General features: G+C 36.6%; 1 long non-coding RNA gene across 11 annotated transcripts in view; it reads right to left on the minus strand.

Annotated features, from left to right (window-relative positions):
• The window catches only part of LOC106861945 (uncharacterized), a 116255-nt gene that overhangs the window by 59586 nt on the left and 34809 nt on the right, over positions 1 to 21860 (minus strand). The window contains exon 6 of one of the 11 annotated variants that reach the window (XR_015801350.1): positions 16600 to 16618. The exons of the other annotated variants lie outside the window; for them this stretch is intronic. This is a non-coding gene — a long non-coding RNA (uncharacterized LOC106861945). Of the gene's footprint in view, positions 1 to 16599; positions 16619 to 21860 lie in introns of those variants that run through there. 11 annotated transcript variants of the gene reach the window in all.

Below are 21860 nucleotides of genomic sequence, written 5' to 3' on the forward strand. Positions count from 1 at the left end.
GTTGATCCACGGGGCATTGTCATTATGTTGCTGTCTCACCTTTCAGTTGACAGACAGACTTCCTGCTGCAGAGACATTATTATTTAACCGGATCCACTCATCCTGCCACTGATTTGTTTTACTTTTGTTCCTGGCAAAGAACTGCAACTCTAGGTAATGTTTCTTTTCTCATTTGGGCAAGTCCTTCAGAACACTTTAGTAAATTAACCCTATGTAGTTCACTTAGTAAACACAGGATCTCCTGAAAGGATTTATAAAACTAAATTACTTTAGAATTTCCAGACAATCTTTGTTTTTCTTTCGTTTTGTCTGACACAAGCTTAAGAAAAGACTCAGGAAGCAAATGTGAATGTTTAATTCCTTAGCAAACAGAAGTTCTAAGCACAGCATGAGAGAATCAAAGAAAAAGGGGAGGTTTTAATAAACAATATAAATGAAGACATGCCAACTCTGTTTCTGAAGTAGAAGTATTATCAATGAATCTGCAATAGTTTGTTTTAATTACATTATTCTTTTCTGGCCAAGGTTACCCTTCAGACATTGTAATCCCTCTGGAAATCCACATCTTCAATTTGACCACAATCAAATTTTCCTTCATTAAGTTTAGGATGCATGTGCTTATACTTGTGTGTAAATGTTTATGATACAACCCGTACAATACACCACTGTTCAAAGAGAAGGAGAAGGCTCCCTAAAAGCATTAGTGACTAAAATTTGTTCATCTCAATAACATCAAGCCAGACATTTATCATAGTCTCTTACTTTCACCTACAGATCTATTAAGAAAATATTAAGCAGAGCTGTGTTCAATGAGTTATTCTCCCTCTCACATTGTTAGAGTTTAGAAACTTCTATCAGGTGTGACCAAGGCTTTAAAATATTATGTTATAGATGCCATTCATAAAAATTTTCAAAAGGATGCAATTTCAGCTTATGTAGTAGATAAGGAAAATTATCCAGTTAACCTAAACAAGCCTTGGTCTGAACTGCAGAGTGACAGCCACTCACCACTAACTTCATATATATTTTCTTCTTTCTAACTAGAAAATTAGGAATATAGTTTGCTCAAGAGTGCCTGCAGACTAAATGAAGGATTTCTCTTACTATGCACCTTCTTATTTCTTCACTCCCCAAATACTTCAAGAATCACCAAGACATCTTCCAAAGTCTCCATTAATGCAGATCAAAAAAAAAGAAAAAGAAAGATTTGTGCCCAAATACAGAGTATTGCAATGAGTAACTATTAGAGACATGAGCACAAGGGAAGAATCTAGAGATTCACAGGCTCGGGGACTTGCCTTATATGGGAAAAATTAGATGGTTTTAAAAAAAATAAACTCTGGTGGTTAGAAGTTAGGCAAGATTATTTCCAGGCTCCCCAGTTAGGATTTAAACTTACAGTCTGAAATAAACAAAGCAGTTTTCAAAACCTGGTATGAGCACCAAGAACAGTTCTGCTCCAGAGCAGAAAACTCTGCAAGCTAATTTGGAAGAGGACAACACTAACCTGTGCAGAGCTCTGAACTGGATGAACTCTTGTAAATTAGCTCAGTCAAAACCAGTTTAAAATACCTGAACACCCACTCTCCTATAGTCCCCCCGTCCTGGAGAATACTCTAAGAGCTGTACCCAGCAGAGGTGGCAACAAGAACTCTGATAGTTCCAAAATGGAGAGAGGATTTCTCAAGCAGGATTAGAATGTTAACATCAAAGCAGCATTAACAAAAACCATCAACAGTGCCAAAAGCAAAGCACAAGCACATGGGGCAAGAAGGACTGCAGATGGCCTTTAAGACCATCCTGCTCTGGAGGAACCACACAGAGGCTGATGGCTGGGTCTGACTAGAAAAAAAAGGAATTTGTTGGAATTTTGAGACCAACTAAGCAGTGTTGACTCTGCATCAGCTTCTTGAAAGTGAAGATCTTTATCTTATTGACTAAATGTGCAAACAAAAACATTAAAAATAATCCCTCTGCAGTCCTTTGTCATCAGCTGCCTGGACTCCCTGTCCACCCTGTACATACTCTCCTAGATCTCTGGGGTTCAGCAAATTCCTTCCCCTTCCATTCTACTGCAAATCCTCTTTCACTTGAGCTGAGCTTATAGAGTGACCAATCCAGAGGTGAGCATCAGCAATTTGGTAAATCCAAGCAAACAATGCACAGTAATAAAACCAGTATAAGCTCCCAGCCAAAACTGGTATATGGGTGAAAGTGCTTGGGAACTTGTGCAGCAGAAGGAGATAGATACCCCTTCAACCTCACCGTTAAATAAGTATATTCAAAGAAAGGAAAATAGTGTGGCCTAGCACCCATAACTTCTGTCTGCATACAGCAGTCCATCCATATAGGTGTTTTTTCCCCCTGTAAATACTCTGCCTTGTGCATTCAAAGCTGTGAATACTTGAAGTTAATAGCTTTTCACTTCAATCCATAGGCAGTATGGATTACCTAATTACATATACAATTACCTAATTACATATATAAAAATCTGTTTCCCCTCACCAGAAAAAAAGCAAACAAAACAAAACAAAAATAAAACAACAAAAAAATGAAAAAAAGAGAAATAAAACAAACCACTCCACATAAACCCACCCACATCTGAGTCCAACCCTAATAAAGTACATTCATTTATTTATAACTAAGTCAGGACAGCTCAACAAGAGAGATTTGCAGCAAGGTATTTTGTTAAGTATACACTCCTGTTCCCTTCACTTTCAGTCTTCCTGCTGCAGTTAACAATTATTACACTTAAAGACAAAGCTCTGAAGGAGAGCAAGAGCTGGAACTGCCAGAACTGAGGCTGAGATATTCAGTTAATAATTTAGCAGCAGCTACTTATCAGGATACACAAGGTCACATTCCTCCTTTTCCCCACAGAAATGTCTTCTTCGTGAAGGAATTTCTTTGGGAGGTCACTGCTAGAGAAGAGAGGGAATAGCACTGTCTGCAAGAAAATGCCTATTTCAGACTCCAACAGTTATTCTGGATAACTTGCACAGACTTCTTCAATGGTAATAACATTTTTTTAAAGAATATTAAATCCCCTATGCTGAACTCTTCTGCCAAGCTTCTGCATTTAATCTGATTTGAAAAAAATCTAGGTTTTGCCCTAGTGTAGTTCTAGCAAGAGATCCATACAAAATATGCAAATTAAAAGTAAAAAAGTATAATTAAGATCTTCACTATTTAAATTTTAAGTTTAGGTAGAAGAAGAATGAGAGTGATTCAAGTATGTCCAAAACCTAATGTCAAATTTTGGACTGCTGAAAAGAGCCCATTCATATCTTGTTATAAAAGAATGTTTATTCACATGCAATATTATTGTCTATTATTTATTTTTTCAGAACTTTACAGGTGTCATTTCAGGTAAATGGTAGCATTACTTCTATTTCTCTGTAAGAGAGTCATCCAAATTAAACAATATTTCTGCAGTGCATCATCAAATATGATATATTCATCATCTGTCATACACAAATGGAAATTTCAAACTTCAGGCTGTAGGAATATGCTCAAAAAGAATAAAGGTGGTGCAAATGAAAATCATCTGGGGAGAAAAAAATTAAGTTTTGACTCATCTCCTTAGCCAAGCAAGACAAGGCATTTAACCAAAGTTTTAGTGATCAGATCTCCAGATTAAAAATGCACTTTTCTATAAAATTTAAATGCTTATGTGTTCTTCTATATCATTTTTTTACTATGGACAGGAGATAAATTTGAGGAAGTTTTATTTCACTGAGATCCAAATTCATCTCACTAACTGCAGGAATTTCTCTGGGGTGCCTAATTAGGAGGCACATCAACAAAGGTTGCCTATATAAGTCAATGCTGAGAGACAGCTTTAAAGGATAATTCAGTGTTGCTACTCTAAAATTGCCTCTTCTCATGCTCTATAGAACAGGGCTCCTAATCTCAGCTGGGTATTACAATTAGTTGAAATTAATTCTGGCCCCATCCCTAGGGTTCCTACAGGAAAAAAAATCCTTTTTTCTTTCATTCTGAAAGAAAAAGAAACTTTTTTTTTTTAACTCACAAACCCAAGAAACACATAGGACAGATGCTCCTGTCTTTCACTGGGCCCTGCAGGCTTCTGAAAACCTATGGAAAATACCATTCTCACTGGTGTTGTGGCTTCACAAAGTCATAACCACTGCCACTGCCTTAGACTGTATTCAGTATTCCCAGTAGACATTTCTTGCTATCTCGCTTGAACTTCAAATTCACCCCATTTCTAAGCCATTCCAGTCCCCAGGAAGGATTTTCAACAGTCTCAGGCTGAATAAAAAAGAACAATGATGTGGCTCCCCTCTGCAAACCTGCAGTGTTTTTGAACACAGATGGAAAAAGTAAAACAAAGCCCAGAGTAACTCTCTACATGCATGATCCAGGATTCAGTGCACCCTGTATCCTGAGGATACACAGCTCTCACAAAGGTACTCTGCTCTCTTGGTTTGACACAGGAAGAACATAGAGTCATAAAATAAAAAAAAAAAAAAAATAAAAACTTAAAAATCAGATCCATATATTTATATAACTTCTTCTCAGGGTACGCTTTACCTCATTCAAGGGACACAACTCCATTAACCCAGCCAAGTTCAGTGTTTCTTTTATAAACCAGGTTAAAAAAATCCAGGCTAGTGACATGCCAACAAAGTAAAAGTCATTTGGGAATGCTAAGTGAGAATATTCAGTTTTCTAGGGTTCATATGGCGATGGAGAAGAGACAAAACTATATTTCTCAATGTTTCTTTCCTTTAGAGACTAATTTTTTTTCCCCAAAACAATGCCTTGTTAAGGAAAAAACAGTGCTGTTTCATGCTTTCATACTGTTCTACATGATATATCAAAAACTAATGGGAAGAATCAAAGAAGTGTTTTAGCTTGGTTTTAAGTCAAAATTAATGTCTCTACTGTGGAAAGGCTGCAGTGACTGAAGAATTTAGGAAATAGTGAAATTTAAAAAAAAGAAACAGAAAAAAGTAAACCCTACAGAAATAGACATTGCATTGTCAAGATTTTCAAGAATGACTAATGATTTGGGCTTTTACAGTGCCTGAATTGCCTATGGGGCTATTAATTTCCAGAAAGTGCTGAGTATCTTTCCTCTCCAAAGCAAGCCACTTGAAACAGTATGCAGTTGGGAAACAAAAAAAAGAAGGCATGGGAAACTTTCTTTAAATTTAGAATATTTTTTAAACACCCACGTAGCTACAATGCCCAAAAACATACTTGAAAAAGATAGTGTCATTGTGATCAGATTATCTGCTATATAATTACACTGTTGCAATACATACCCATGAAATATTCAAGCTGATTGTGAGGAAATATAGAGATGATAATGTATTATCTGAGAAATGGAGAGTTTATAAATAGGCAGAAATAATGCCTCCAGACATTTTTTATTTGCTACACCGAGATGGCACTCTTAAAATATTTTATACATTTACTAGAGATTGAATTTACCATGTTCGTGATTAGCCATAATCTAAACTATTCCCAAAAAGTGTTTTTGCAGAAATGTATGACCTTTTCTTCCAAGTGCAGACACTCTCCTGCATATTACAGATTACAGTTACAGATACAACCATATTTGAACCCTGCAGAAACTGATAGGTTTAATTTGCATTTAAGGGTTTATATAATTCATATAACTATCAGGCCAAATGGGACTACACAGATTATTTCAAGGAAGGTTAGCTGTCTATAGGATTAGGACCTTCCCCTTAACCTCCATGAACATTCAGCTACCCTAATATCTGAATATTTACTCCAATCCACTTGAAAATATACCACAGCACACCAAATTACCATATGCCATTACTTGGTTTTCAAGCTCCACAGGAATTTATTCCCAGCAAAATACAAGATGCAAGCAGCTACACACAAGATTAAATCCCCTACCTCCAGCAGTTTTACAAAAGTTTTGCATGATGTATGTTCATTACACAAAGCTAAGTGCCCACCAATCAAACTGCTATGAATGCCCCCAAACTGGTTATCTCTTTAGAAGATAAAATGTGCTGTTTATATAACTTATTAAAAATTGCACCCTTGCATTCCTTTTTCAGATAAAAAGTGTGAGGGCACTGCTTTATCACTTTAACTATGTGTTTCTTTGAACATATTTGTGCTTTAAAGTAAACACCAATGCTATTTTTTTACGACTACTAAAATCAAAACACATCTTTTCAAACTAATCTGTACAATGGCTGGGAAGAGCCTTTGATTCAGTACCGTAATTATAAACAGGCACTTAAGTCAGATGTACTAAAAGAGCATCAGTCATTTAAAATCAAATTAACAGTTTGATTAATCAAACACCAGACTGTCAAGTCAGATAACATACCTGATGGCTTTGTTCAGTTACCAAAGAGGGTTTCCACTTAAAGCTCCACGGAATTCATCAGCAAAACAAATTTTACTCAAGCAGAAAACTTTGGTTTTCATCAAATGTGCTCTATAGTATTATTGGTAAAATTCTTAGGACAAGCCAAATTCTGATTCACTTTCATGTGGTCACATGGCAGGAATGGGCAGATAGATTTCCTATCTTGTTGAGGTCCACTTTCCAGGCAGAAAAGTGCAGTGGGATTCAGGGGGATGTGCATTAATAGCATCAGGTTATGCATATGTGGTACACCAGTGTGAGAGAAAACCATTTAATTGACATTTCCAAAAGTTAATAATTATTTATTAGAATATGCATGAGTGCATAACGTAGGAGACATTGCATGCATTTCACACCTGAATCTTCCTCCCCTCCATTAGAGAGTTTTCTTTTCCTACCATAACACTGAAGATCGGTCTCCACAAATATTTGGAAAGACCCTCTGCAATTTTGTTAAAACCCCACAACGCAAAAGGTCATGTTCTATCATTACAGTCCCAGAGTAACAAAATGCACAGATGAGAGTATAGAGCCATTATGGAAGACGCTGCCCCTGTGTTCCAAAGAGCAGGGTTCCTGTGCTCCTCTGTGCAACTGGGGCCCAACAAACTCAAGAAATTGTCACTGAAGAATTGTCCTCTGAAGTGAAGCAACTCATCACTGATCCTCTCTCTGTAAGTACAAAACACAACAGCATATGTGGCAGAAGGCATCTCAGATGTGTTGTATTTGGTTTATGAAGAAAAACCATGTTAGTCAACACAGAAAACAGGCACACATTTCAACTGACAAGAGACGTCTCAAATAAAGAGAAGGAAAAAGCCATCTTTCTTCTGCAGTATCCGAATTCTCCTGGTGTTGCATAATGTTGCAGAATTCGTTTTCGATCCCTTGGGTGTCACAAACAGCCTGAAAACAACTATGAAGGAAAAGCGAGAGGGAGAGTTTCTCACTGCATGGGTTCACCCACTATTGCCAGGCACTGAGGTTGCACCTCTGACGAGCTCTCTGAGCTGGGCAGCAGCATCCAGGAGCAGATGTGTGCTGCTGGGGATAGGCCTGCTTTCAAAAGCCCCATTGCAAATGCATGTCCTTTGCAGTGTCTGATCCAGAGCCCATTTCCAGCATGGCAAGGAAGGATAAAATGGAAGCGTGCCAAGTATACTAACAAAAAAACCTCTAAATTGAGAGCATAGAATTAAAATTAACAGGAATAGGGACCAATTCCAGATTAAACAGCAGCAAAGGAAAAAACTTGAAGAAACAAACCCCATCACCTCATACAACAAAGATCTTTCTGTCATGATTCAGTATGCTGCCTGCATATATCTATGGATTTGTGGAAAAAAAAAAAAGCCTCGTGTAAATGATGTTTTAAAAAACTGATAATTTCTTGGCTTCATTCCACAGCTGCTTTTGATACTTATGATGATGATTCAAACTTTAAATGCCTCTATGCTTCCAGCCTAAAATACATATTATTTGCTAGTTCTATTCTAAATTACAGTTTTTTCGAGGTGTCTGCCTATGGGGCGATTTGGGGGCCAAATAGCCTAATTCGACTTCATGCATTTTAATGTTCAGCACTGCCCATTGATGAGCTCTATTGAATGTGAGAGACCTAAAAATATGCAGAAAGTAATTGTCCAGTGGGATAGTCCCCCCCTTACCCTAATTACAAGAAAAATCCCTTAGATTTGTTCTTAAAAAAAAGAAAAAAAAAAAAAGTAAGGAAAAAACTTTAACCCACTGTTTAAGCGTGTTAAGAATGAAGCAGCAATCATGGGTTATAAGAAATCTAAAGGCTTATGGTAAAAGCATTTCCCTTGCTTACATTGGCATAAAGACAAAAGGTTTCAAAAAAACATACATGGGGTTTGCCAATTCATTACAGTATTTCTGCTAAAAAGAATTTCCCGCACAGGTCAAAATCCAATGATATATGAACCGCAGTGTCTTCTGAGGTTTGGATCATGGATGCCATGAAAATTACAGCTGCTTATCTAATCTCTGAAGTTTCCTTTCTTCCTTTTCCTTTCACAGTCTTGATCTCTCCCTCCACAGTCTCATCTAAATTTATTACTACTCATACCAAACCTTCTCACTGTTTTTAAAACATCACCAGCAAATCCACTAAAGTCTTTTTTTTTCCTAACCAAAAATATCAGTCTGATAGTTGTTTCAGAGACCAAACTTCAGGAAAAGAGAAGTGGTAACCTATTGCAACACCAAGATTCAGAGCCTGTATCTGGTAGAATGAGTGCTACTTTCAGATGTGTCCTCAGGATTGAATGAACAAGAATTCACCACCTCCATCCCACAGTCCCACTGCAAAGACATGCCCTAGAGATTGTAGATAGTGCATACGAAAATTCACCTATGTATTTGCACAACTATATAGGCAATTTGGACTTTAAACTTTTTATTCAAACCCATTACACCTGGAATCAATACAGCTGTTGTTCCTTTTTAAAGCAAATAGTTGATCTTCAAGCTAGATGGACCATCAGATACTGATGACTAATGAATGGCTATGTATTGTTTCACCTTTAATCCTCATTGATATTAATGGAGGCACAGTTTTCTGACTGGGGCACCTAATAGCAAGCAACCTCTTCCCTTCATGTTTGAAATATCTACTATACTGATGCAGGAAGATTTTAGATGAAAGAAAAATCGATCAGTACTATTCTCTGGAAAAAGCAATTTCAACAAAATACAAAGCTTTCATCAATTTTGATGAAAACTTAAATGTGATAGTTTCTAATAAACAACTTCTGCTGTATTGTTTTTTAAATTTCCATTATATTTTTACTTCATCACTTCACTTGTTCTATACCTTTGCCATGAAATACTGATACGTAGTATGCATCAATACTAACAAAGCAAATCATCTAAATATCAGGTTACAGCAACTCAGAATTTTGAAAAATTAAATTTCTAAGAGTTTCCTTGCCATGAAAAACTTCAAGCTTTTCTCCAAGTTAGAACAAAAAGATAAACCTACATATTTTATGCTGAAAAACAGAAAAATGCGTTTTCAACCAGCAATATAATACATAATAAAGAAATCTAATTTTCATGGCCTTGGATGAATATGAAAGTGCTCAAGATAGATATGAGCTTCATATTTAGAAAATCTCAGATACATAAAGTAATGATCAAAACTCAGGACTGAATTTCTAAAAATTTGGGTTCCTTATTTTTTTTATATACTTTTACTAAAAAGACAAACGAACATATAGAAATGAACAAACAAAATTTTTCCCAAAAGTAGAATTTCTATTCCACATCCTAATGGACATTTGGCTCTGTCATTGGCACTCCATTGTATTGGGATGAATATGGGAAATTTCAATCTATGGGCAATATAGGAATGAACTAACCCCTTTTAATCTTAGCATCTTGGCACATGAAGATTCAGCACAATGGATTTTGTATTCTCCTTCAGAATACCTTTCTGTGCACGTATGCTCTGATGGAATAACACAAGAACACTGCATTGTAGAATAGTAATTTTGCTAATAAACTAACAAATTTTACTCTATAACAGAATCCCTACATAGGAAGGCATTCTGAAATAAGTGTAATAAAACAGCTTATTTTCCTATACATTAGCCAGTCAATTTACCCAATTTCCATAGAAAAGGACACTTAACTGTTGTCCAGGCAAATCATTACCACACCAACCCCTCCATTATCACTAAAAACAACACCTTACTCCATTTTTAGTCTCATATTTTGCCCAAAGCCTAAAGTCATGTAAAAAAAAATCAAAAATATTTACTATGTTTCATAATTTTCTAAATATTAACTGAAAGTATAAGCATATGAAATTAACACCAGAAGGGAAAACTTCAGACAACTGGATAAATTCATGTCCCTCATTTGCTGTAAGCAAAGATTATACTCTTACAACATTCAGATATAACCAACTCAGGTTGAATTAGCTCAACCTCTCAGTCTCAATCATCTGATCAATAAAACAGAGCTTTAAAATCATCAGAAAGACAGTGAACTTCTCCAGAAGGCCATCTCAGCTAAAATCTGCACTCAAACTCCATTTGCTTTAATCTGGCATATATAACATAGATATGTCATCTGGCACATTGATGTATATATTCCTTGCTAGTCACAAGAATTTGTAAGAGTCTGGACCATTTCCTACATAAATCTTAGGGGTGTAATAGAGAGAAGCCTTTCCCAGTATGTCACTGTGATTCTAATTCCATTAAAAACTTTATTTCACCAGAAACTCTGGCCCTTCAAATATGTGCTCCCGAGGCCTTTGCATTAGTTTTAAATACAGGCTCATGCAACTGCACAGAATAATAGCACTCAAAGTAAAAAAAAAAATAAAAGAACAAAGAAACAAAAAAAAACCCACACAAAAACCAACCCAGGATTAATCTAATAGTTTTTCATGGCTGTATCTTTAGAACAAACATTTATAGAAATTAAATCAAGACTTTCTCAGACTTCCTGCTTCCTTTGTAACATTCTCTCTCATTCTGGTCTACGTACTGCAGAACAGATTTAGCTCCCTTTTCACTTGTCACCATCATATCATACTTTTCAAAAAGCATTTTAAGGAGACCTGCTCCTCATTCAGTCAGTCCAGCAGACTTAAGGATCTGCACAGGACAAGAAGCTCTTCCCACAGCAGAAAAACCATTCCATACTGTTCTTTATATTTTTAATTCTAGCAGGTATTTCTCAGCACTAATCAAAAGGACAGCTCAGTCACCTGCAGTATTGTTTTAAATATATGAAAGGTCAATACCAATACAAATCAGTGCTCACAGTGAAGAGTTCCTTTTTTGACATCAGCTGCCCAACATATCTTGCTTCTGTCCAAACATTGTGCAGACTAAAACCTAAGACTGGAAACAGCTTAGCTACAAACTCAACAAGTACAATGGAATTCACCCCTTTTTCCCACTTTTGCCTGCTGCAATGTGAATAGCCATGGCTCGAGTAGCAATTGGGGTCACATCTGAATTAATTTGTGCCCTTCCAGGGCAGCTTTCCCCAACCACGGGCTGAGGAAGGCAACTTGACAATGTCAAATTCAGGCTTCTTTTCTTGTACATCACCAAGAGACAATAACATGGGGCCAACAACATGCTTTTCTGGCAGCAGAGATTCAGGAACGAGAATGTATCACTTAAACAAAAGAATGAATTATTTATTCCATTGCTACCAGAACTCTAACTTACACTTTACAGCCTTACATTAACGCCTATGATCTGGAAAAAGAAAATGCATCTAAATCAAACTGTACATCCCCTCAGACAAACTGGCTTCTACCACCTCAGCTGAAGGCATGGGCATGTGTGCAATACAGCAACACCTAAACACCCAAACGAAACTGGGGACTCCTTTTGCCTGGTGCTTCAACCACAAATGCCAAGGGATATTGCTACAAAGAATGTACTATTAAAAAACAAGCAAACAAACAAATGAAAAGAAAACCAGAAAAACAAAAAGCAAGAACAGGCAAGGAGAATGAGAAAAGATGCTTATTTCCAGATTATTCTTGTAAAAGTGAGGCACACACCTACCACCAGAAGGGTGTACAGATTTAAGTACAACACCCATCAAGGTATCTCATGTTACCTAATTAGAAGTTTGCAATTTCCTTTTTTACTTCAAATTCTTCCAGAATATGTGAACATATGCCATTTCCTTCTTCTTAGTAGGACTGTATATCCAGTGGATTTTCATATTTTTGGACAGCACAACATTCCTTGAAATTGCTCCAAACCTGAATAACAATGTTTTAGAATGAACTCTGGTCACAGTTTCATTCATCCTCAGTGGTGACCCAGCCCTGGAAGGGGCTGAAAATCAAACATTCCCAGATGACATGTATCCTTACATAAGGGTAGCCATGCCAGGTCAGACCAAAGATCCATCTGGCTGGATATCCTGGCTCTGACAGTGGCCAGTAGCAGATGCCTAAGAAAAAGTATGGAAGCAAGGCAAGCACGTCGTGATCCTTCCCCTCATTACACTTCCAGCATCCTGCAGTTTCAGAGCTTCCTAAGCCAGAGGTTCAGACAGCAGTTTTATATGCTGAATTACAGGACTCAAATTCCCAGCCTTTTATTTTGTGTAACAACAGGAGAAAAAAATGTTTTGCAGTTAATTAATTCCTGTTTTAAGCAAGATCTGTTTTTTTAGCCTCAATACAATTTAGCTGCTCCTGCTGAAAAATTACATTTGTTTAGGCACATTTCCATGTCACACATCTAGACATGAATTCCATCGATCTTCTCATTTCACTTGCTGTTTGAAGCTGCAAAGAATCCACAGTTTGTCCATAACAGATGCCAAAAGCCTAGAAACTTATTACACACTGCTCACAGTGTGGGTTCAGATACATTATCAGCATAAAAAGAAAAAGGCAAATTAGGCCACAGTAGGAGAACACATTTTTAATATTGCAGTCTGCAGTTTGCATCTCTAATTTAATGCTGCTGTTTCCCAAAGTTATGCTGCATCATTCTAGGTTGCTGAATTGAAGAGATGACAGTGAGCTAAAATTTTACAAGTGGCTGGGCAATGCAGATAGCCAGTGCTCTTCATGAATTCCAGAGAAACCTTCAGGGCCAAAGTGAATGAAATATTTTTAAAGAATTCTTTAGGCATTTAAATTGATAGAAATTAGGCATGAACATGTTGGTGTATGAAATTCAGGAAAAATGGGAGATTTTCATGCATTCTTCCAAAAGAATAGAAAGGAAAAGCATAGCACCTGTAAGCAAATTGCATGCACCCTCTGTAAATGCTTAGTTCCGTTGGTTGAATACACACACCACACACACAAACATTACATAAATTATCATCTCAAGAAATCATTGCTTACTGAGGGGATTATCTGTGCCATTATGGCTTCTCTCTGGAGCTGATAGATATCTTTTACATCCTATCTACTGTTTATTCCAACTACAGTAGAAATCTTGAAAGTAGATATCAAAGAATAGCAAAGAAATACAGTCAGCAAGGAAAAGTAAGTTGCAAAACTTCTAGTTTCATGATGCATCTTTCCAAGATTCCGTTCAGCTGGAGCAAATATGTTTTGCTTAATTTAAAGTTTAATTTAAAGATGGTGAATCTCCCAACTAAGGATTAGATAATTGATAATGAAGAACCTCTGGGGCAGTGAAACTTAAAGTTATGCTGGTTTTATGAAGTTACAGATTTTTGGTTTAGGAAGGAAAAAATCATACAGCTCATATACATGAGAAGTTTTGACTGAGTCAGATGGAAGCAGAAAGAAAAGGAGCTAGCACCTGTTTGCTCTACACTAAACAGAAGTCTCTAATATTAGACAGGTTCAATTCCAACAGTTCCGGTATCCTGAGATTTTATAATACCATTAAGATGAGGTGGACTTATCAGAGTCTACCCACTAAAACTACTTCCAAAAGATGATGAGTTCCCACCTGGAAAGTTTACTTTGACATGTGTACACCACAAAACCAATCACCAATGAACATTATGTCTACCCTGGCTGCTAGCTTCTAAATTATTCAGAATTGTAATTAATCTCATGATTATTCAGCCGGCATTTCATTTTAAATGCTTATATAGAAGGTCATTTTACATTGTCCAAAATAAGCAGCCTGCTACCTTCATGTATTTCCTTCATGCAAACTAAAAAATTCACAGTACAGGAGCATTTCAAAAGAACTGCGTAATAGTGAATTTTCATGTCAGCAAACTGTTATCAAAAATTGCAAAAAACTAGCTGTTCTTTATGATGGATATTCAACATGTTTGGGCTTCTTCTGCATTTCTTGGCTTGCTCAGGGGAGTGAGCTGTTTGAGACCTTTTGGTGTCTATTATAATCTAAAGTATTGTGTTACTTGAGCAAACAAATTAAACTGGGAAGAAAATGTCTGTGATTCTTGATATCCTGAAGTGGAATTCATATCCATACTGGCACTCATATGGCAAACATATTATTACTGCTGGTTGTTTATTCCCCAGTACTGCAGGGCTTCAGACCTTTTAAATTAAATTAACATGGACACTATTTAGAGAATCAATGGTGCATATGTCTGTAGTGTTTGAGATATGTATGACTTGCTAGACTGAATCACAGGTAAGTTTTTAATTACCTTTTTCATTATTTTTTTCAGGAAAATATATAAGAAGATAGGAAGCGTTTAAAGATATCAGACTCATTTGTCAGCCTCAGGCTGATTAGAACATAAATTCCACTCTGCAGCTAATAATTTAAAAATTCCATATTCAAGTTCTAGATCTCTGGCAATAGCACCATGATTCCTGGGACACAATTCATCTCATCCTGCTGATCTGTCATTTGCACTTCTGAGTAGTATCTTGCTGTACTGCTGGCCAAGGAAGGTTTAGGAAAAGGTTCTTTTCTAAATTTTTAATATGATAGGTGGTACACTGTTACTCTGAGCCTCTAATGTGGGGTCTTTAATCATTTTACCCTGTTGGCTGCTTTCTTACATGTTTTCCTTTTTTTAATTTAAATATTACTACAGTTTAAGGGGTTTTTCCTTCCACAGGACACAAACTTTAAATTTGTCCTGATCTCTCCAACCTGAAAAGTAATAACATCTTGAAATACATTCTGTGCCATGTTGAGGATTTATTCAGATATCACTTCTACCTACTTTTATTTTGACTTTTGACTATCACTAATGGAGGAAAACTTTCTGGAAAAAACTAAAGATGGTACTTGTTAGTGGCAAAAATGCAAGCCTGAACTGCTCCTGATGCATTAGAGAAATTCCTATGCCACTGAGTCAACCTCTGTGAGTGTCACAAACCACAAATCATAGGTTGCTGATTAATAAGGCTCATAAATATCTTTCATACTATGAGGTAATATTTTTACATAGGAAAAAACAAGAATTGCCTAAACTGCTTATAATCATGATTTTACTGCATAATATAAAGATTTCCTTATTTTTATATAAAGGACCCATAAAGTTATTCCATCATGCTTATATTTTAAATATATACTAAGGATACTCAAGTAAACTGCAGTTTTATCTTCTGTTTCCAAGTCCACAAAGGGAAGTAATTTTACAAGGTAGCAGCTAGAATCTAAAAAAAACCTAAACAAATCAGAAAACTTGCCTAAAACTGAAAGTTTCACTGCCACAGCTTTGTTAAAAGGAGGAAAGAACCAATTCTAGACCAATAGAAATCCTGATGTAACTGAAGTGGTATCACCCCCATCAGCACCAAAAAAATCCCCCTTTCGTAAAGAACTGTTGAGCTAAGCTCTGGCAAAAATTGTTCTCATTTGAAGCTATAATTATGGAATTTGCAGTCTTAATTATGGAAATTTGTAAGTATAACACAACCATGCATAGAAAAAAACAGCCTTAGCCACATCCATAAAATAGTAGTTAGCAGAACAGTGTTTCCTAAACACAAGCAGAGCAAAAATTAATGCTGATTTAGCACCAGATCCAAGGTCTGTGTGCATGAACACGATCTGTATCACATTGACTATTACTGCAAATTGATTTTGAGACATATTGGAAAACCAAAAGTAGAAAACTACATTTTCAGAAATGTGTGGTGTTTCAATTTAATTAAACATGAGATTTACACTGTTTGGAACAGACCTGCAGTTGTGTATCTAAGCTACAATATAAATAAAGAACCACAGTAGCATATATATTATTTAGTTCATATTAAGTCCTTCACCTTTGGAAGTGTAATGATATGTAGAATTGGATTAAAAATACTGGCACCACTTTATTGTTAAACTGGTTATCAGTATAACTTACCACTGTTGATAGGTAAAGGCTAGATTTTCAGGAAATTTCAGCATTCAGCATTTAGACACCTAACTCAGCAGACAGGCTTGCTAAGGAACTTTGTCCCCATTTTGGCATTGAAATGTATTGATTAGATTTCCGAGAACTCAATCTTACACAGTGTCAGGCGTTCTGGCTCTGCAGCAGTGAAGCACTTCAGCACATTTATTTTAAACATGTAAACTGTTCCATGGAAACCACAGGGTCATTTGCACACTTAAAATCTGTTTTACTGCTGGCTCAAGGCCACAGTTTTCAGCAGCTCACAGGAGTGATCCCAAAAGTAGGGATGAGGCCCGGGCACATTTGAAAACTTACCATAGATACTAAGCCTTGATAAAATTAAAGAAAGTTTGTTCCCATTTGTTTGAGAGTTTGCCAGTAATTGTGGCCTTGCTCTCTTGCTTCTGTCTGGAAAGGAAAGAATGTATAAGTCCTGTTTTATTGAACAGGCAGAAAAAAAATCAATACCAAAGGTGAATATAATTACCTTGAAATCTACATCAGCCCTTCTATTAAACACTGTAGACCTAAACTCTGTGAACACCTTCACAATCCCTATTGCCATGTTTACTTCTCTTTATTCTTTTACCTTTTTGTTCACTGATGTCCCTCATACACGGAAACCTGCAAAGCAGTTGCAAGCATTCCCTCTGAATTTCTTTTCCCATTGTTTTTAGTTCAGTTTTGGCTTTTCCACAGTCTTGGGCATTGGTTTCTTTTTGTTTCTACCATCACTGCATTGAAGACAGGGGTCACCATTCTTTCCATTTGGAATGAGCGAAAAGTGATTATTGCTGGTGAAGAGCAGCTGGAAAGATGCCACCTTTAATAAACACAAAATAAAACTCTGCACAGAAATTGCCCTAAGGGCTGTCATAGCATCAGTGTGAGCTATCAGTCATAACTGGATCAGGGATCACTCTGCAGATTGGAGAAGGCAGCTGTTGCTGGGAACAGGAGCTGCCCACTCCTCTGCTACAGGACCATTCTCCTCCCCTCAGGCCCCCATGGCCACAGGAATTCTGCAGCAATGGGAGCCACATGAGCCATCCCATCTGGCTTTACAGCCGACATCAGCAGCACTGTAACAGCACTTGCAGCTACTTCTGTGGGACATCTTTTGTTTCTGTGAAGCTGACAGCCTCCCAACTGCAGCTCCTCTCTGCTTAACAGAGCACTGGTCAGGCATGCCAGGATGATACTGTCAGTTCCAGCATTTCATCTGATGGCATCACTCTGCTACCATGTGCAAAACTTCACACAGCCTTTTATCCCGTGTCTCTGCTTTTACACACACATTTACAGCTGTTAAAATTGCCAGCATTCTTCACCAAAAGGACATTAACTCCTATGAATTTATCACTTTTACAGAAAGCTTTCTGGATAAAGAGAATTAAAACTGTTTTTCAAAATGATGCACATCCTTGTAATATGTAGTAAACATCGCACTAAAAGGGGAAAAAAAAGAAAAAAGAAAAAAAAGAGCATTCCATGCAGCCAACAGCTGTCAAGCATCAAAGATTTCATTTCAACATTATGTCTAAACCCATGATGCTTTAAGGTTCATCAAAACACGAGTACATCTCCAAGGCAGATGTCTTGACTCCTGAGGCTGTTGAATGGTTGGATTATAGAAAAGCTACCAAAAAAATAAAAAAGTACCCATGCATCTAAAATTTTTGAGAAAGAAAACGTATCTCTAAAAGCACAGCAATAATAATTACCCTTACTTTTGTCTACAACTCTATTTTATCATCTGCATTTACTATATCTAGCACACTGTTTCTCAGCTGCTGAGGCTTTTGTGATTTCCACTTGCAATTGTTGCTGCTTTCTACTGGCATTTTTCCTTACTTTTTTTACGTAGGTCTTATAGATTTTTATATATGTTACAATACACATTGATAAACCCTGAAATAACATACCACACTAAAAAAAACTTAAAATTTAAAAAAGATTATTTAAACAGAAAACCGATTTGGTTTAATCTAACTTTGGTCCAAGATAACGTTAGCAAGCATTCTGGTTCACAGAATCTGAATATACCTGTTACTCTAAAGCTAAACAATGGCAAAACCAATGGTCTCCAGAATACACAGAGATTTGTTCCCGTGCAGGGCTGGGAGTTGGACTTCAAATATCCTCCTGCATTCTCTCTAACTGAGGATATTCTATGATCTATGATCTCAAATAGCTGAACTCCTCAGTTCCAGTGGCATTAACTTGGTCTAACAGACACTTAAAATGCTTTAAAAAGCCAGCAGCAGAAGTGTTAAAGATAGAAAAGATGTATTAATTGCAGGAAGATATATAAAACCAGATCAGACTGGATTTACAAACCAAATTACATCAAAATTTCTTTTTTAAATCAAGGTTCGAGGGGAAATAGCCATTGACATGAAGAACTATAGTAGCAGCAGCAATCTAGACTCTCAGAAAGCCTTTGACAATTTTTCACATGATGGAATAATGCAGATGGTATTGAATAGCTATCCTAAGGAAAATTTTAAGACTGGATAAAGAAAATCATTAGACTAACTAATAGACAGAAAAAAGAGAATGAGAATTTAAAGCATCCACTCATCATAATATGGCAAGAATTGTTTTGCATAGGATTTAGATCAGAGAGCTATTCTTCAGAGTTTGATTAACAATTTAGAGAAAGAAAATATTAAACTCATCTATAGTCATGGGCATCAGAGATTAGTAAATGGTCAAAATTAGAAAAAATATTTCTATTTTGATAAAAATATAAACTCAAGTTGATATGGAAATTTTAACTTCCACATGTAGAATGATGCAAGCAGAAATGGTAACTCCTTAAATATAGGTAAAATAAGAGGAAAAGTGATAAAGGAGAACGTGATCTAAATAGGTATGATCACGGTTTTTATTTCATCTAACAAGAAGCATAAATTTAAATGTATTTGCTTTTCTCTGAAAGGTTCATTTGTAAGAGAGAAATCCTCATGGTCATCTAGAGGAGTTTCATCACCAATTTCAACTGGATTTTACCAGAAGTGTCTGCCATTGTGGGTTCTATGCAAATAAAGGAAATGTCATATGGGTAAGTGATAAAGTTTGATGCAACAGGAAAGTTTTCCATGTGAGAGAAGACTGGAGCAAGTGCAGATAGAGTAGGTAAATTTACCATGATGAATTTACTTGACTCATTTAATAATTTACTTTCTGTAAATTAACCACAGTCAGCTGCATCAGCTGTAAATGGGCCTATCTGAAATTATTTAACAAATGGTTCTTATAAATGCAGGAAACACTCTAGGAAAGCTCACTTTCCTCACATGCTTCTGGTTCACACCCACCTCCTCCCTCTGTGCAGACATCAATGGCTATCACCTTCTGGATTGGTTGTAGAAGGTCAATAGATAATTTAGATTAATTTCATCGGTTTTTTTAATGAAGATGCTGGCTCCTTGACTCTCAAAGATGAAAATACTCAACAGTTCATTGAATTATAACTGGGGCTTTTAACTGTATTGGTTGTGCTGCTGAAAGCAATATCCCTATTTACTGGAGATAGGGAGCTTGGAGAGGGATTGTCTTTGAAATCTATCACTTTGATGTATATCCTCACAGAGAAAAAAAATTCTACAAAAAGACAACAGATTTCCTCAGAAGATGCAGTTCACTTATACCATGCAGTCCCCAGGTAACAGTCACTCACTCTGCACACCAAGGTAGACCATTGTGTTTGAACAAGGTCTTCAGCTTGTAAAATCTATCAGATTTAGGTATGGAACCAAGACATCATTGCCTCAACTTCCACCACACCTAGAGTAGGAATAGAAGTTTTAAGAGTTTACTGAGACACCACCACTCACTATTCAGCATGTCTGTGTAAAACTGCTACTAGCTTCAGGGCATTGCCTTTGTCTTTTGCTTCTTTACTCTCACGAATCAGCTCTTTTGGTTTCCTCTTGTCTGTCTGTCTTATATTCTGCATTTCTTTATCTATAAGAACTTTCTTTCACATGTACCTTCATTCTCCTTACACACACTCACTTGTCTCATTCGAGATACATACTAGCTAAAAGTTTAGGTGGAACTAAAAATTCTCGGAATTTTGGAGTCCACACTACAATAAAACAGAAAGCAGGGCAGAAATCACTGCTTTGGTGATATTCAAACTACACATTAATATTTTTCCAGAAGACCTGGGTAATTTTATGATGTCCTAGAGGCTACAAAATATATTAATCAGAACATAAGTCTGAATACCACCTTCTGTGCAGATAGAGGTCTTGGTGACCCTGGTCCTGATTCATCCCCCAGTAGCCTCTCATCCCAGGAGCCTTCTGCTATCACAGAGAGTCACAGACATACATTAGACATGCTGGGTGCTTTTCTGTGTAATCCTGATCCACAGGTGTCTAATTGCAGACGGAAGAGTAAAGAGAATATTCTTATCAGTGATACCTCAGTCTAGAATTAGCTGTGATGAACTCAAGTTACAACATTTTCCCTAAAACACCCACTAGCAAGCAATGTAACTTCAGGAAAAGCTTCATGTTAACATTATTGACTTCCTTAGAGCCTGTTTATGCTTCAACTGGGGTGAAAAGAGAATATAAAATTTCAGTGTCTATTACAAACAACTAGGAATAACCAAGAGTATAAGGAGATACAACTGGAATAAATATATAGGCACACACAATTATTCAGAAAGAATTCTGAAATGGCTGTTCTTGACTAGCCATTTCAATGTGCAGTCAATATATATTGACTATATACAATGTTCTCAGTGTATAGTCAAGCCCTCAGCCAAGATGTTTTCCTAGGTCAGGGTGACTTAGAGATGATTTGTAACAAAGAAATCCTGTATTGCCAACTATCAGCCTTGTTCTGCTGACTCACCCTCTACAGGTGCTCATCTGTCATAAGGAGTTACCTACGCTTTCATCTGGCATGCTTTGGCAAAATTTATAAAGTTGTATGAAATAAATAGTGGTCATATCAATTTCATAAAAGTCTAGGTTAATTCAGAACAAGAAAAAGTATAAATGAGCAACTTTAATTACTTGAGACAATCTCAATCTATCCTTCATGGGATATTCTCCCTTCAACAGAAAGAGCAGTTGCTCCATATGTAATTCAATCTTTATTTGACAACCCACTTCAAAACTCATACGGACAGGACAAGAACGAGAAAGAGCATGTGATCATAGGAGGAGGTTCCTTGACACTTCCAAAATCTACACAGGACCTCTGAAAAAAAGGCAAAAATTGAAGTATTGTTACAGATGATCTATCAATAGATTATGAACAAAGAAAGTCAGACAAATCCTGATTTTTTAAAAATTGGTAAGGTAAGGAAAAGATAGCATTGTGAACAGGGGAATTAATTTCCAGATAGAAGTGGAAAAAATAAGCATTATTAGTATATGTGAGCACAATCAAAATGGATAACATGAGCAGTGTTCAGTACATTTGAGGAGTATCATCACTTCAGCATGCATAAAAACAATTTTCCCTTTTTAGGACTCACTAGGGATTTTGGATTAGTCACCAGTTTCTTCTGCCATAGCAGCTATGACCTACTCTGGTGTTCTTTCATTCTTCACTACAACGTGTAACTGTGACATTCACCCTTCTTTCAGCAGGGGTTTGTACAAGATGAATGCCAGAGGTC

This window comes from Sturnus vulgaris, chromosome 1 (assembly GCF_052056855.1).
Source record: "Sturnus vulgaris isolate bStuVul1 chromosome 1, bStuVul1.hap1, whole genome shotgun sequence".
Lineage (NCBI taxonomy): Eukaryota > Metazoa > Chordata > Aves > Passeriformes > Sturnidae > Sturnus > Sturnus vulgaris.